This window comes from Delphinapterus leucas, chromosome 3 (genome assembly GCF_059928025.1).
Source record: "Delphinapterus leucas isolate spDelLeu-1000000601 "Yukka" chromosome 3, BTC_Dleu_Yukka2, whole genome shotgun sequence".
Classification (NCBI taxonomy): domain Eukaryota; kingdom Metazoa; phylum Chordata; class Mammalia; order Artiodactyla; family Monodontidae; genus Delphinapterus; species Delphinapterus leucas.
The window spans coordinates 74644600-74662495 of NC_143131.1; the positions used below are offsets into that span (position 1 = coordinate 74644600).

General features: G+C 37.9%; 1 long non-coding RNA gene across 2 annotated transcripts in view; it reads left to right on the plus strand.

The window, feature by feature from the left end:
- The window catches only part of LOC111184395 (uncharacterized), a 22050-nt gene extending 11617 nt beyond the window's left edge, over positions 1-10433 (plus strand). For both annotated transcript variants that reach the window (XR_016392722.1, XR_016392723.1), the window contains exon 3: positions 3970-10433. This is a non-coding gene — a long non-coding RNA (uncharacterized LOC111184395). The remainder of the gene's footprint in view (positions 1-3969) is intronic.
- The last annotated feature ends 7463 nt before the right edge of the window (positions 10434-17896 follow it).

Sequence of the window (17896 nt, forward strand, 5' to 3'; positions counted from 1 at the left end):
CACAGCTGACATTTAATAAAGTATTCTGAACAGATTTGCAAGTCGGTAATAGGTTTATTTCAAAGATTTCAATTATGTAATATTTTATTTGCTACATATATTTAGATTATGTATCGGTGATATCTCTCTTAGAAATAAAATCACTAAAAACATTTCTGAAGACAAACACTTCTTCATTCATACGTTTGGTAAATTCATCAGTCTGGTATGTGAAACCCTGGTCATTAAAAATATATATTATTTTAAAATGATTACATATATTGTTGACTATTGACCAACTTGAGGGTTATAGGCACCAACCTCCCCCCTCCCCTGTGCATATAATCCGTGTATGACTTTATAGTCAGCCTTCCATTTCCCAGGTTCCTCCGAATCTAAGGTCCTGCAACCTCTGATTCAACCAACCCTAGGCAACCTTGGATAGCCTAGTACTGTAGTATGTATTTAGTGGAAAAAAATCCCCATATCCATGCAGTTCAAACCCATGTTGCTCAAGGGTCACCTATATTTTTAAGTATGTTTTTATTTTTAAAAATAATGAAACAATTAGGTGGAAAATAATGCAATATTTGCTGTGGAGAAGCAGATTTTTATGCATTTATGACTTGAGACGTAACATTCTAGATGCTTGCAAGATATCACAAAGCATGAGCAATGGTTAGTACTGTGGATTAAATTTGTTTGTATAAATTTAACTCTGAAAATATGAATTACTTTTCCTTTAATAATGAAAAGAAAAGCTTTAGGGATGTGGTTAGTGTATTTATATGCTTTACTAAGCAAAGGGGATCTATGATTAAATCATATAATTAACAAAGAGAAAACAATGATAGTTAAATTTAGAGAAAGTGTAGTCAGTGAGTAGAAATATACAATCATGTAATTCTGAATTTTCACTTCTGGAAGATGAAACACAATATAAGGTAGAGAGCTTCAAAATACCCACATATTTTTCTTCACAATTATGAGACTCCAAAGAGCTTTATATTTTAAAATATATTATATTCAATGTCCAGTCTGTCAATGTAGGACTCATTAATTGTTACTGTTGAATTGTTATTCTTTTTTACAAGAGGGCTTTCTTTCCCAAAACAATGTTTAGTTATTAATAAACAACTCTTTAAGTGATTGAAAACATTGTTTTCCACAAATTTATACATTTGGCACTCATTGTTTTATAATATGTTAAAAGTGTATTTTCTTATATATATATATTTATATATATGTGTATATATATATGTGTATATATATATACACACACACACACACACACACTGTATTTGCTATACTATATATATGTAGAATTTGCTGTGGGGACTTACATGTGTTTATTCACTAGAACAGGAAGGAAAGAAATATCCCATTGCCTGAGCGGAGCTAATAGTTTCTGGTGTTATTTCCCAGAAGATAACTTTCTGTAAGAACATGTGTTTTCTTTAAAAAAGTAAATAAAATTAAAAAGAACTCTAGCCTGCACGCAGCAAAGAAGACCCAATGCAGCCAAAATTAAAAAAAAAAAAAAAAGAGCTCTATCATAGAGACTTGTGATATTTGTGTTAAGAAGAAACAATCTTTAACTCTACTTGCTTGATAAATAGGGTACATAAAAAGATTAGGTATGAAAAGAAGACAGCTAAGGAGCTCTAGAGAGAAAAAATACGTTTGACTATTTACATAATTCTTAAAACATAAAATGATGAAGGCGGTGGGCTAAGCTCTTCATGCGCTTTATATCATTTGATCTTAACAACAATACAGTTATCCTTGTTTTACAGATGAGGAAATTGAGGCTTAGAAAGGTTGAGTAACTTGTTCAAGGTCCCACCCTGAGTGGCAGGGTTATCTGTACAGAAATGCAGTTTAAGAGGGAATATAAACAAATAGTTACAATAGAGATATGTATGCAATAGACAGAGTTACTAGTAGGATTAGTATAGCGTGAGGGAGCATCTAGCAAATATAGTGAAGCCTGATCCAGTGTTCAGGCAGAGCGTTCCCAAAAGAGTTGAGATTCACTAGCGAGGAGAGGGAAATTGGGGGAGTGCTTAATGATCAAGCTAGAGAAGTAAACAGAGGCCAGATTTTCAGAACCTTACAGTGAGAACATTTATGTTATTGATTGTCCTGGTTGGGACACTTGAGAGTGAAAAGGAGGCCAATAATGTCTGTGTTGGTACAACAGAAATGAACAAAACCTGTTCGGGCAAACCAGGAATTCACTGAGATGAGGAGCATGAGAAGGAGTGAGGATGATAGTGAATTTGTATTTGTTCAGTTTCATATTTGTTCATTTAAAAATTTTTTGATTTTTATAATTCTGAAACAATTAAAAATTGATAGAAAATTTCCAGGCATAAAAAAGTACAAAGACTTTTTTTTCCTGAACCATTTGGAAGTAATTTGCCAGTATACTGCTCCACTACCCCTGAATACTTTACTGTGTATTTCCTATAAATAAGGACATTTGCCTACATAAACATAACACAACCGTGGAAATCAGGTCATTGACATTATACATGACTACCATCTACTCCACAAATCCCAATCAAGTTTGTTGTCTTAATACTATCCTTTAGAGCAAAAGGATACAGTTCAGAATCACCTGCTGCATATAGTTATCATGCCTCTTTAGTCTCCTTCAGTTGGGAGCAGCAAAACAATCTTTCCTGGTTTTTAATGACCTTGACATTTTGAAGATTACAGATCGGTTGTTTTATGGACTATACCTCTGGGCCTTTTCCAGCCTGGGTTCTGGAAGGGAATGAAACCCTAACATCCTAAAGCATCTATTGTATGAAAAAATTAACTTCTCTCAGTACACCTAAAACAGTATTAGTTATGAAGCATTCTTGAGAGAGTTGAGGAAATAGTCACTGTGTTCTCTGGCTCAGCTGAAAAAAGCTAAATTATTAGATTTTGACAGGAATACCTCGAAAGTGATGATGTTTTCTTCTCATTGAACCCTATTAGATGACATACAATTTTGATTTGTCCCATTACTAATGGTCACTTGATTAAGGATGTGTCTGTCAAGATTCTTAACAATGAAGTTTTTTTTTTTTTTTTTTTGGTAACTAGTAAGTATTTTGCAGGGAAGTTCTTTGAGACTGCAAGTATATCATTCCTAATCATACTTTCAGTATACTCATTTATTTATTTGTAGTACTATTGGGCCTTAATTCATTGCTATCATTATTTATCTTGATGTTCAAATTGTGCCCAATTTAGCTACAGGAAACCCCTTCCAGGTAGCTTGTGTGTCTCTTGACATGTTTCCATCACTTTTTGACTACTTTCTTTCTTTCTGGTACAAGATATTAACAAGTTTATCTTGTACTTTCCCTACCCTAGCCCTGGAATCAGCCATTTTAGACCTGAGTCTTTTTAGTGGCGAATAATATTTAGAAGACAGGAACTGGGCACTAGGTGTGCTCTTTGCTTTTGGAGTATGGTGCTTGAAGGCTATCTCAGTGAAGAGAGCTAGGACATATATGCATATATATATGAATGTATGTACACATCTTTGCATTATATCTATCTATCTGGCCATGAATGTACACTGATACCATTAGTTCTAATCTAGTACCTCAGAGTTTCTTCTAATTTTCTTCCTTTACATATATGTTACCCCCTTTTTTTTTTTTTTTTTTTTTTTGCGGTACGTGGCCCTCTGACTGTTGTGGCCTCTCCCGTTGCGGAGCACAGGCTCCGGACGCGCAGGCTCAGCGGCCATGGCTCATGGGCCCAGCCGCTCCGCGGCATGTGGGATCTTCCAGGACTGGGGCACGAACCCGTGTTCCCTGCATCAGCAGGTGGACTCTCAACCACTGCGCCCCCAGGGAAGCCCTACCCCCTTTTTTGATGCTGAGAAACCTGGCTCCCTTTGGCCTTATTAGATTTACTTGTTTAGCCAATCTCCCTGTATGTAATCAATCTCTCCTTTCCACTGCCATCCGTTCTCCCATATAGATGCACTTTTCTCCTGTGTGGGCTCTGTTATCCACATCAGACTGCCCCTCTACATGGATGTATCCTCACCCTACTCAGGCTGGGCCTCTCCACACTGGACTGACCTTTCTGTGATGCTGTCTTCACCCTGTACCAGGTGGGCTCTGACTCGCATGCTGCCATTGTTTCTTCTTCCTGAGCCCTTCCTTCCACAAGCAGGGCAGATATACAACTACTTTAATTTAGTTGTGAATGAGAAGAGAAAGGGCAGTAGCTAAAAGGTGACTCATTCAGGAAAGAATTGTTTTTTTATAAGATGCCCATCTGGAGGGTAAGGTTAAAGATATATCAATAGAAGAGACAGAGATAATTGATAAAGCTGCTTCTCTCAGAAGGTAGAAAAGAATGGGATCTAAGAGCATAATCCTAAGGATTAGTTTTAAGTATGAGAAAAGACCATGTTCCCACTCCAGCAGAGACCAGGAGGGAAGAATGGGTTTAATACAGGTTTGTTTGAGAGTTTCCTGCCTGGGAGAGGAGTAAATTTCCATCCTATGGCTTTTACTTTCTCTGTATGGACATTGTTGAGAAGGAGTCATTTACTTGGAGATTTGAGGAGAGTGGAGAAGGTTCTAAAATCACTGTGGAAAATGAGAAGTGAAATGAGCAAAAACACAGGAAGATTTCTGTGTGGCATGGAAAATCTAACTGAAAATAGAAACTGAAGATGAGTGAAGACACTAACCCAAACGGTTGCAGTATTTTCTCCAGCAGTCCCAGCACTAGGAGTGGAGAAGGCAGTTTTTATCAGGCAAACAGTTAAATAGAAAGACATGGTGCAAGTAAGTTGAGGATATTGGCTAGAGAGAGGTTGACATGAAGGAAATGAATATTGAATGTTGAATAGTTCTTTTGTAAAGAAAAATTTATTGAAGTGTAGTTGATTTACAATGCTGTGTTAGTTTCAGGTGTACAGCAAAGTGATTCAATTATATATATAATTATGTATATTTAGATTCTTTTCCATTATATGTTATTACAAGATACTGAGTATAGTTCCCTGTGCAACAAGTATGTCCTTGTTGGTTATCTATTTTATATACAATAGTGTGTATATTTTAATCCAAAGCTCTTTTAATTTATCCCTCCCTCTCTTTTCCCTTTGGTAACCATAAGTGTATTTTCTGTGTCTGTGAGTCTATTTCTGTTTTGTAAATAAGTTCATTTGTATCATCATTTTAGATTCCACATACAAGTGATATCATATGATATTTGCCTTTCTCTGTTTGACTTACTTCACCTGGTATGATAATCTCTAGGCCCATCCATGTTGCTGCAAATGGCATTATTTCATTCTTTTTTATGGCTGAGTAATAGTCCATTGTATATATATTACCACATCTTCTTTATCCTGAAATGAATAGTTCTTTAAACTGTTAGAAAAGTAAGGAAAGAAAAGAGGGTTCTGGAATAGGGACAGTAGATGGGTCATGCCTATCCCAAGGTCCTTGTGTGATTTGCTCCCAAACAGTAAGAAACCAACTCTGTCTAACTTAAAGGTATGTGTGTAGAGGTGGGAAGGGAAAGGATTTATTATATGTATATTGAGTAACTCACAGAATTTAAAATCAGGCTGAACAATCATGCCTCAAAAATACAGGAAGCATGCAGCTTTGGTGTTAGAGGTTTTAGGAAGCCTCTTCAGATGATCACTATGGGGATGAATCTGCTCTATCATCATTTATTCTTATATTACTGCTCAGGATTCAAATACTGAGGGAAAGGTTAAAGTTTCATGGCTTTGCTTGGGTCAGCTAGGTGGTTGAGGGTTCTACCAAGACTGCCTGAAATGGGATAGGGGTAGTTCCTCAAAAGAAAACAAAGGTGCTGTTAAGAGAAGGAGGAGAATGGATGCTATGCCGGCAAAAACAAAAGATGTTCAGCACTAGTAGATTGCATGTGTGGTATTGAATTCACGCAGGATAAAGCATGATTTGATACAGAAGGGAAGATGATGAATAAAATACTAATCCTTGTTTTTTTACTTTTATTTTTCTTAATCACAAAAATAATAAATGTACATAGTAAAAATAATTAAAGGTATCTCCTTTTCCCCAAGTCTTTTGTGACTATGTAACAATGACCAAGATATGACAGCAAAGGGGAGAACTGGGTAGAAGGTGATAGATTGATTTGAAAGTCATGGCTTGAACATTTTCTGTGGTTCAGGTCTGTCAGGTGCACTGTGGATAGGAAAGTGCATAATGAGAGTTTGGTCTCTTGCTCATAAGTTAAAGTACAAAGCAGTGCATTGAAAACTTTAAAGTCAATACAAATCCAAAATTTGTTTTACTAAAAATGTCTCCTTTTGGAAAAGACATAAGTAAGTATGTGTCTTCAACGTATATGATAAAATAAATTTATATGATTTTTTATTCTTTTAAAATCTCCTTCCATAAACCCTACATTTAAGAATTGACTTTAAAAAAAAAAAAAAAGAATTGACTTCTTTTTTGTTATCTTTGTTCTTTTTATTCATTATTTTTGAGACAATGCGTAACCTCCTTTCCCCCCTAAAACAACCCCTCCCAGCTTGCTTTCAAAAGTCAACATTTTCATGCAGTTTATTGAGTAGACTCTACATTGTGCATATTAACACCGTAATGTTTTTATTTTTCCCCAATCACAATTCCCAGTAGTGCTATATAGAATCTCCCAAGACAATTTCTTGGGTACATTCCACAACTTTCTCATCACTTTCAGTTATTAAAAAAACAAAGCAAAACCAGACTAATTTCACTCCAGTGTAAAAATCCAATCTCAAATCTGATTCAAATGTAATCCTCTCAATTCCCTCTACTAGCATCTAACTCCTTTGTTGGGGAGGAGGAATATGAGAGGTGGCAGGGGTTGCTTACTGGAGATGAAGAGTGCCCCTCCCCACAAGACTACATGATTCTGTTGCTGCTGGTATTCTTTGAGGATGTGGTGGTCTCCTCATAACTTTGTGCAATTTTTAGAGTTGTTTAGCTTCACCTTGGGTCACCACATTACTGAGGACACCTGCAGAGGGGGCACCCATGTCTTCCTGTAGTCTTGCCTTTGGTCCACATCCCAACCATTTCTCCTCTCTTCTTTATATTCCTTCATATGGTGTCAAACATGGTAGTTCTCGTCTGCACCCTCTGAAAGACGAGGAGCCCTGGAACGGGTTGGAGGTTTTCTCACCTTCTTCTTAAGTTCCCTATAACATGGTCTCTTTTTGTTCCACTTTCATGGGCTCAGACAGTAAGTCCTCTTCCTTCAAAGTCTCCAGAAAAGAAGCAGGCACAATTCTTGGTGTTCACATATGTTCCCAAATTCCAAAGGACACAAGTCAAATTCTCCCCCAGACTCTCCCACGGGGCTCACTGCACTTTGAAGGCAGGCATCAGGTTGGTCTCTAGGTACCTGACTCTGCAAGTCTTCAGCCAGGTAGCAGGCTGTCAACCTTCCCTCTTTGCCAGTACTCACTTTCTGTCTTCCATTGAAACTCCATGCTCCCTTGGCTTCTGGAGGGTTGATGGGAAATACCTTTCGGCTGACCTAGGACTGAGATGTTGGTTGGGAGGAGCAGAGGTGGTTCTGAGTAAGTCCTTCAGGAGGTTTTTGGCCCCAGTGGTTGGAGAAGCCTTTTTTTTTTTACTTTCGAATTTTATTTATTTCTACAGCAGACTCTTATTAGTTATCTATTTTATACATATTAGTGTCAATTATATGATATATGTCAATTCCAATTCATCCCACACCCCACTCCCCCCTGCTTTCCCCACTCGGTGTCCATACATTTGTTCTCTACATCTTTGTCTCTATTTCTGCCTTGCAAACCGGTTCATCTATACCATTTTTCCAGATTCCACATATATGCGCTAATAAAAGATATGTGTTTTTCACTTTCTGACTTACTTCACTCTGTATGACAGTCTCTGGGTCCATCCACATCTCCACAAATGACCCAATTTCGTTCCTTTTTATGGCTGAGTAATATTCCATTGTATATATGTACCACATCTTCTTTATCCATTCATCTGTCGATGGGCTTTACGTTGCTTCCATGACCTGGCTATTGTAAATAGTGCTGCAGTGAACATTGCGGTGCATGTGTTTATTGAATTATGGTTTTCTATGGGTATATAGTGGGATTGCTGGGTCATATGGTAATTATATTTTTAGTTTTTTAAGGACCCTCCATACTGTTCTCCATAGTGGCTGTATCAATTTACATTCCCACCAACAGTGCAAGAGGGTTCCCTTTTCTCCACATCCTCCCCAGCAATTGTTGTTTGTAGATTTTCTGATGATACCCATTCTAACCGGTGTGAGGTGATTACCTCATTGTAGTTTTGATTTGCATTTCTCTAATAATTAGTGATGTTGAGGAGCTTTTCATGTGCCTCTTGGCCATCTGTAGGTCTTCTTTGGAGAGATGTCTATTTAGGTCTTCTGCCCATTTTGGGATTGGGTTGTTTGTTTTTTGACTATTGAGCTGCACGAGCTTTCTATCCTGTTCCATTGATCTATATGTCTGTTTTTGTGCCAGCACCGTACTGTCTTGATTACTGTAGCTTTCTGGTATAGTCTGAAGTCAGGGAGTCTGATTCCCCCAGCTCCATTTTTTTTTTTCCCCTCAAGATTACTTTGGATATGTGGGTTATTTTGTGTCTCCATACAAATTTTAAGATGTTTTGTTCTAGTTCTGTAAAAAATGCCATTGGTAATTTGCTAGGGATTGCATTGAATCTGTAGATTGCTTTGGGTAGTATAGTCATTTTCACAATATTGAGCCTTCCAATCCAAGAACATGGTGTATCTCTCCATCTGTTTGTGTCACCTTTGATTTCTTTCATCAGTGTCTTATAGTTTTCTGAGTACAGGTCTTTTACCTTCTTAGGTAGGTTTAATCCTAGGTATTTTATTCTTTTTGTTGCAGTGGTGAATGGGATTGTTTCCTTAATTTCAGTTTCTGATCTTTCGTTGTTAGTGTATAGGAATGCAAGATATATCTGTGCATTAATTTTGTATCCTGAAAATTTACCAGATTCATTGATTAGCTCTAGTAGTTTTCTGGTGGCATCTTTAGGTTTTTCTATGTAGTGTATCATGTCATCTGCAAACAGTGACAGTTTTACTTCTTCTTTTCCAATTTGTATTCCTTTTATTTCTTTTTCTTCTCTGATTGCCATGGCCAGGACTTCCAAAACTATGTTGAATAATAGTGGTGAGAGTGGACATCCTTGTCTTGTTCCTGATCTTAGAGGAAATGCTTTCCATTTTTCACCATTGAGAATGTTGTTTGCTGTGGGTTTGCCATATATGGCCTTTATTATGTTGAGGTAGCTTCCCTGTATGCCCACTTTCTGGAGAGTTTTTATCATAAATGGGTGTTGAATTTTGTTAAAAGCTTTTTCTGCATCTATTGAGATGATCATATGGCTTTTATTCTTCAACTTGTTAATATGGTGTATCACATTGATTGATTTGTGTATACTGAAGAATCCTTGCATCCCTGGGATAAATCCCACTTGATCACAGTATATGATCCTTTTAATGTGTTGTTGGATTCTGTTTGCTAGTATATTGTTGAGGGTTTTTACATCTATATTCATCAGTGATATTGGTCTGTAATTTTCTTTTTTTGTAGTATCTTTGTCTGGCTTTGGTATCAGGGTGATGGTGGCCTCGTAGAATGAGTTTGGGAGTGTTTCTTCCTCTGCAATTTTTTGCAAGAGTTTGAGAAGAATGGGTGTTAGCTCTTCTCTAAATGTTTGATAGAATCCACCTGTGAAACCGTCTGGTCCTGGACTTCTGTTTGCTGGAAGGTTTTTTTTTTTTTTTTGCGGTATGTGGGCCTCTCACTGTTGCAGCCTCTCCCGTTGTGGAGCACAGGCTCCGGACGCACAGGCTCAGCGGCCATGGCTCACGGGCCCAGCCGCTCCGCGGCATGTGGGATCTTCCCTGACCGGGGCATGAACCTGTGTCTTCTGCATCAGCAGGTGGACTCTCAACCACTGCACCACCAGGGAAGCCCCTGCTGGAAGGTTTTTAATCACAGTTTCAATTTCATTACTTGTGATTGGTCTGTTCATACTTTCTATTTCTTCCTGGTTTAGTTTGGAAGGTTATACTTTTCTAAGAATTGGTACATTTCTTCCAGGTTGTCCATTTTATTGGCATAGAGTTGCTTGTAGCAGTCTCTTATGATGATTTGTATTTCTGCGTTGTCTGTTGTAACTTCTCCTTTTTCATTTCTAATTTTTTTGATTTGAGTCCTCTCCCTCTTTTTCTTGATGAGTCTGGCTAAAGGTTTATCAATTTTATCTTCTCAAAGAACCAGCTTTTAGTTTTATTGATATTTTCTATTGTTTTCTTTGTTTCTATTTCATTTATTTCTGCACTGATCTTTATGATTTCTTTCCGTCTACTAACTTTGGGTTTTGTTTGTTCTTCTTTCTCTAGTTCCTTTAGGTGTAAGTTTAGATTGTTTATTTGAGATTTTTCTTATTTTGTGAAGTAGAATTGTATTGCTATAAACTTCCCTCTTAGAACTGCTTCTGCTGCATCTCATAGGTTTTGGATCGTCGTGTTTTTGTTGTCATTTGTCTTTAAGTATTTTTTGATTTCCTCTTTGAATTCTTCAGTGATCTCTTGGTTATTTAGTAACGTATTATTTAGCCTCCATGTGTTTGTGTTTTTTCTTTTTTTTCCCCTGTAATTTATTTCTAATCTCATAGCATTGTAATCAGAAAAGATGCTTGATATGATTTCAATTTCATTAAATCTTTTTTTTTTTTTTTTTTTTTTTTTTTCCGGTACCTGGGCTCTCACTGTTGTGGCCTCTCCCATTGCATAGCACAGGATCTGGACGTGCAGGATCAGCGGCCATGGCTCACGGGCCCAGCCGCTCCGTGGCACGTGGGATCTTCCCGGACTGGGGCACGAACCCGTGTCCCCTGCATTGGCAGGCGGACTCTCAACCACTGCGCCACCAGGGAAGTCCCAGTTTTCTTAAATTTACCAAGGCTTGATTTGTGACCCAAGATGTGTTCTATCCTGGAGAATGTTTCATGTGCACTTGAGAAGAAAGTGTAATCTGCTGTTTTTGGATGGGATGTCCTATAAATATCAGTTAAATCTATCTGGTCTTTTGTGTCATTTAAAGCTTCTGTTTCCTTATTAATTTTCTGTCTGGATAATCTGTCCATTGGTGTAAGTGAGGTGTTAAAGTCCCCCACTATTATTGTGTTACTGTTGATTTCCTCTTTTATAGCTGTTAGCATTTGCCTTATGTATTGAGGTGCTCCTGTGTTTGGTGCATATATATTTATAATTGTTATATCTTCTTCTTGGATTGATCCCTTGATCATCATGTAGTGTTCTTCCTTGTCTCTTGTAACATTCTTTATTTTAATGTGTATTTTATCTGATATGAGTATTGCTACTCCAGCTTTCTTTTGATTTCCATTTGCATGGAATAGCTTTTTCCGTCCCCTCACTTTCAGTCTGTATGTGTCCCTAGGTCTGAAGTGGGTCTCTTGGAGACAGCATATATATGGGTCTTGTTTTTGTGTCCATTCAGCAAGCCTGTATCTTTTGGTTGGAGCATTTAATCCATTCACATTTAAGGTAATTATTTATATGTATGTTCTTATTACCATTTTCTTAATTGTTTGGGGTTTGTTTTTGTAGGTCCTTTACTTCTCTTGTGTTTCCCACTTAGAGACGTTCCTTTAGCGTTTGTTGTAGAAGTGATTTGGTGGTGCTGAATTCTCTTAGCTTTTGCTTGTCTGTAAAGCTTTTGATTTCTCTGTCGAATCTGAATGAAATCCCTGCCAGGTAGAGTAATCTTGGTTGTAGGTTCTTCCTTTCATCACTTTACATGTATCGTGCCACTCCCCTCTGGCTTGTAGAGTTTCTGCTGAGAAATCAGCTGTTAACCTTATGGGCGTTCCCTTGTATGTTATTTGTCATTTTTCCCTTGTTGCTTTTAATAATTTTTCTTTGTCTTTAATTTTTGTCAATTTGATTACTATGTGCCTTGGTGTGTTTCTCCTTGGGTTTATCCTGCCTGGGACTCTCTTTGCTTCTTGGACTTGGGTGGCTATTTCCTTTCCCACGTTAGGGAAGTTTTCGACTGTAATCTCTTCAAATATTTTCTTGGGCCCTTTCTCTCTCTCTTCTCCTTCTGGGACCCCTATACTGTGAATGTTGGTACATTAAATGTTGATCTGGAGATCTCTTAGGCTGTTTTCTTTTCCTTTCATTCTTTTTTCTTTATCCTCTTCCATGGCAGTGAATTCCACCATTCTGTCTTCCAGGTCACTTATCCGTTCTTCTGCCTCAGTTATTCTGCTATTGATTCCTTCTAGTGTATTTTTCATTTCAGTTATTGTACTGTTCATCTCTGTTTGTTTGTTCTTTAATTCTTCTAGGTCCTTGTTAAACATTTCTTGCATCTTCTCAGCCTTTGCCTCCATTCTTTTTCCGAGGTCCTGGATCATCTTCACTATCATTATTCTGAATTCTTTTTCTGAAGGTTGCCTATCTCCACTTCATTTAGTTGTTTTTCTGGGGTTTTATCTTGTTCCTTCATCTGGTACATAGTCCTCTGCCTTTTCATTTTGTCTATCTATCTGTGAATGTGGTTTTTGTTCTACAGGCTGCAGAATTGTAGTTCTTCTTGCTTCTACTGTCTACCCTCTGGTGGATGAGGCTATCTGAGAGGCTTGTGCAAGCTTCCTGATGGGAGGGACTGGTGGGGGTAGAGCTGGCTGTTGCTCTGGTGGGCAGAGCTCAGTAAAACTTTAATCCACTTGTCTGCTGATTGGTGGGGCTGGGTTCCCTCCCTGTTGGTTGTTTGGCCTGAGGCGACCCATTACTGGCACCTACAGGCTCTTTGGTGGGGCTAATCGTGGACTCTGGGAGGATCACACCAAGGAGTACTTCCCAGAACTTCTGATGCCAGTGTCCTTGTCCCCAAGGTGAGCCACAGCCAACCACTGCCTCTGCAGGAGACCCTCCAACACTAGCAGGTTGGTCTGGTTCAATCTGTGGGGTCACTGCTCCTTCCCCCTCGGTACTGATGTGCACGCTACTTTGTGTGTGCCCTCCAAGAGTGGAGTCTCTGTTTCTCCCAGTCCTGTCAAAGTCCTGCAATCAAATCCTGAAAGTCTGATTCTCTGGGAATTCCTCCTCCTGTTGCCGGACCCCCAGGTTGGGAAGCCTGACATGGGGCTCAGAACCTTCACTCCACTGGGTGGACTTCTGTGGTATAATTGTTCTCCAGTTTGTGAGTCACCCACCCAGAGGTTTTGGGATTTGATTTTATTGTGATTGTGCCCCTCCTACCATCTCATTGTGGCTTCTCCTTTGTCTTTGGATGTGGGGTATCTTTTTTGGTGAGTTCCAGTGTCTTCCTGTCAGTGATTGTTCAGCAGTTAGTTATGATTCTGGTGCTCTCACAAGAGGGAGTCTGGAGAGGCCTTTAAAAGCATGAAATCCTTGTGCCTTTTTGTCATCATTTTTCGGCCAGAATAACTAATTTCAAGACAACAGAAAAAGTCCCATTCAACATTCTATTATTATAAAACTGAAGTAAATGATAATCTTTATTCTTATTTGATACTGCAGTTTACAATGAAAAGAAAAAAAAACACACAAACTCTAGCCCATAGGATATGGCAAACCAGATCTTTTCAGTGCCTAAGATTTTTAGTTAGGCATGTTTAAAGTACCATTGATTTTCCACAGTCATCAGAAATATTATTAATGAATAATATTATAGTTGTTTTGTCTGACTTCCTATTGGAATATGGCAGGTATAAGAGGGGTCAGTGAGGGAGAGAAGTTAGGCCTATTATTAATCATTGGTCAGTTAAGAATATAGATCAGTAACAATGTTTAACTATTTTTATTAGAAGGGCTTTGAATATAATAAGTAGAATTGGCGTCAGTTAAAAAAAATAAATAGATCTTCGTTTAGACCTTTGAAAGACACTTTTTTATTTAAGTAGATGTTAAAATGTACTTGTTAATCTTACGCCTCATAGCCCCCTTAAGAGAGGTTTGAATAAAGAAGTATTTTAGGTTCTGGCTTAAATATGAAGATGATTTTAGTGTTCCCAGTGGCCAACAAATATAATGATTATCATTCCCAGAATGGTACTGTCTTCAGACTGTCTCAGCTGAATTCTTTCTGAGTGACATTTCTGTTATCCATATCGTTCTTGTTAAGGATTCAATAATGACTAGGTTAATTAGAGATAGGTAATCTTACCTTATATTAATCATCCTTTTGTCAGAATAAATTAACCTTTTTAGCTTCTATTTTGTGGAATTCCCAGCCTCTGCAGACTCTCTTCTTGAGGCATTAGTCTCATAAAATTTTAAATTCATTTGAATTTAGAAATACCCATTACTGATAGAGTTATTACACTTGATAATCAGAGCTTTACTCTGAGATCACTGAAGGTAAGCCTAGTTCATGCACCTCACAGCCTTGTTCCTTCCTAGATGTGTGATCTGGGGAAATTCAGTGATCATCTCTGAGTCTTCATTTCCTGACTCAGAGAATAGGGATAATTATAGCCACCTAAATTGTGGAGATCAAATGGGATAACACCTACAGTAGATTCTTAACGCCCTGCTGAAATGTTCGAGATTATTTTGAAATGTGATGAAGTCAGAGGACTTTACTTTTTCCAGTGTTGGTGTTAACTGACCCCTGATATCATGGAGTCTTTTTCGCTGGATCCCCTGTATCATTGGCAGGGAGAAAAATCATGGTAAAATGTTGTGTGAGAGGGTATTCTGACCACTTGTGGCTCCCACAATTCTTTGGTACGTGTGTGGTCCAGGGAGCAAATGTGTCAGTCCATCAAAGATTAGAGCTTGGGCCATCTGTGGTAGAGATCCATGGCACCCCGTGACAAACACACTGAAAACTAGCATGCATTGAAATAAATCTATTAACAATGTACATATAAGTTCATCTGCTTTTAAAAGACAAAATTTGCAGTGAATTTCATCAGAGGTAGTTTGGGATATATTGAAATATTTGGCTTTAATTAGAAAGCAGGAAAATATATCAGAACTAGATTCCGTTTGGAGAGGATTTGTTTATCCTTCTCATCTTGAGTTTGAGCCCCAAATCCTAAGTTTTGACTCGTTCTTAAATGTTTCTCCCAATTTGGGTAGAGCCTTTGGCCTATTTAGATGTAGATGAAACTTAGTTCATGTTAGATAAGAGGGATGGTGGCCCATGCATATCAGGACCCACCAAAATGAAGAGCAGGGGCGAATAATGCTGTGTGTGTAGACAGAGGGTCACCACTAGTGGGTAAATGAGTACTTCATGAGGTGGAGGAAATCCCATTCGTTGGAGTTTCTCTTGGGCAAAGAATGTATGTATTTAGAAAAAACTGCTTTGATAAACTACTTGGGAGTAGTTGTCAGAACCCGCCTTCCTCCCCCTACCATTAAGGGAGCATCATTGCCTTCCACATAGGGCCCTTTGTTTTGGTCACTTCCCTAAAGAGTTGGTAAGTAGGTTTGGAGGTAGAATTTAGGAGAGGGCTGAGTTTTGGGGTATATTTGAGGAGAATGGAATATGAGTTTCTGAGGAATCCTGGGAGGAGTGAAGAGCCAGCTTACCGGACGCTTTAGAGAAGGAGTAAAGGGAAGTAGCCACTAGGTTAAAAGAAAGACTTTGAAAAACAAAAATGTTTAATGAGGGATTTTTAAAATTAATTTTTTAAATAGAAGATAGAAACGCATGTTTCAGCAGAAGTATAGAAACACGGACCATAAAGTTTCCTTAATATCCTGGTGCCTCAGTGCTCACCCCTCTCTCCACCAGCTAACCACTGTTATTGTTTTTTTATGTAAGCTTTCAAATTTCTTTACACACATAAAAGCAAATGTGAATATTGATTTTTATTTTCCTTCTGTGCTTTTTTTAAACACCGAATTTAGCTTACTACATACATTGTTCTGTACCTTAATTTTTTTTCATTATACTGTATATTTTGGACATCTTTCCTATCACCACATAGAGAGCTTTCTAGTTCTTTTTATTGTCTCACTGTATTCCATTTTATTGATATATCATAATTAATTGAACCTATTTGTGGACATTGGGTTATTTCCAATGGTTTGAACTTACAATATTGAGTACACTTATATAGAGCTTATTTTGCATTAGCACATGCATACCCACAGAATAAATTTCGAGTGTTGGTATTGTTGGACAACATATATGATATATGCAGTTGGAATTTTGATTGACATTGCTACATTTCCCTCTTAAGGAGTTGTACCAATTTATACTCCCAACAGAAATAAATGAAAGTTCCTGTTTTCCCAAATCTTTGCCAGCACAATGTATTGTCAGACTTATACATTTCCACAAATCTGGTAGGTAACAAATGGCATCTTGGTGTCTAGGTTCAATTCTCAAGTTCAGTTTTTCAAAAATTTCAAGCTATCTCAAACTTATAGAAAAGTTGCAAGTACAAAAAACTTTTTTTCCCTATTTAAGAGTAAGTTGCCAACATGATATCCCTGCACTCTGGAAAACTTTAGGGTATATACTTTACAAACAAATACATTCTTTTTGTAACCAAAATAAAGCCATCAATCTCAGGGCATTAGCTTTGATACATTACTACCATCTAACCCTCAGACTCCATTTATGTTTTTCTCATTATCCGTAATATGTTCTTTATGGCAAAAATATCCAGTGAGAATCATGTGTTGTGCTTAGCTGCTGGGAGTCTTTAACCTCTTTCAATCTGAAGTGGTTCCTTCTGTTTTCTTTACCGTGATACTTTTAAGATTATAGGGTAGGTATTTTGTAAAATTTCTCTTAATTTGGGTTTGCCTGATGTTTCCTTTTGCCTCAATTCAGATTATACATCTTTGGCAGGGATATCACAGAAATGACACTGTGTTCTCATTGTAACCTATCAGATGGTGTATAATTTTTTTTTAATTAATTAATTAATTTTTGGCTGTGTTGGGTCTTCGTTTCTGTGCGGGGGCTTTCTCTAGTTGTGGCAAGTGGGGGCCACTCTTCATCGCGGTGCACGGGCCTCTCACTATCGCAGCCTCTCTTGGTGCGGAGCACAGGCTCCAAACGCGCAGGCTCAGTAGTTGTGGCTCACGGGCCTAGTTGCTCCACGGCATGTGGGATCTTCCCAGACCAGGGCTCGAACCCGTGTCCCCTGTATTAGCAGGCAGATTCTTAAACACTGTGCCACCAGGGAAGCCCAGATGGTGCATAATTTTGAATTATTGTATTAATGATGATGTTCATTCTGGCCATCTGATTGAAGTCATGGCTGCCAGGATTCTCCACTGTAAATTTAGTCTTTTCCTTTTGTAATAGGTAATGTTTTGTGGTAGGGTACTTTGAAATTATGTAACTATCTCTTTCAGTATTAAAATTTTGATTTATTAATTTGTTTCTTTTAGTTATATCACTATGGACTTATTAGTTTCTATTATGTTCAATGGATTATAATCTTTTATTCTCATTATTTATTTTGTTGGTCAAATTATCCTAGATTTGGTCAGTGGGAGCTCCTTAAAGCTGGCTCCTCTGTCCTTTTGACTTATTTCCATCATTCTGTGAGCATTTCCTTATTTTCTGATTCAAAGAGATGTCCCAGGGTCATCTTGTACTTTTTCTGACCCGGACTTGGAATTATTAATTTCTTCAAGGAAGCTTTTAGTGGAGAATGGTGTTTGGAAGTCAAGATCTGGCGTTAGGTGTGCTCCTTCCTATTGGGGTGTCTCTGTTCCCAGGCCCCCTTAATAAACAGACACATATTTACATCTATATTTGTTTATTTACTTCTATATTAAAATTATGAGTCTATACCATACCTTCAATTCTTATCCGACACCACAT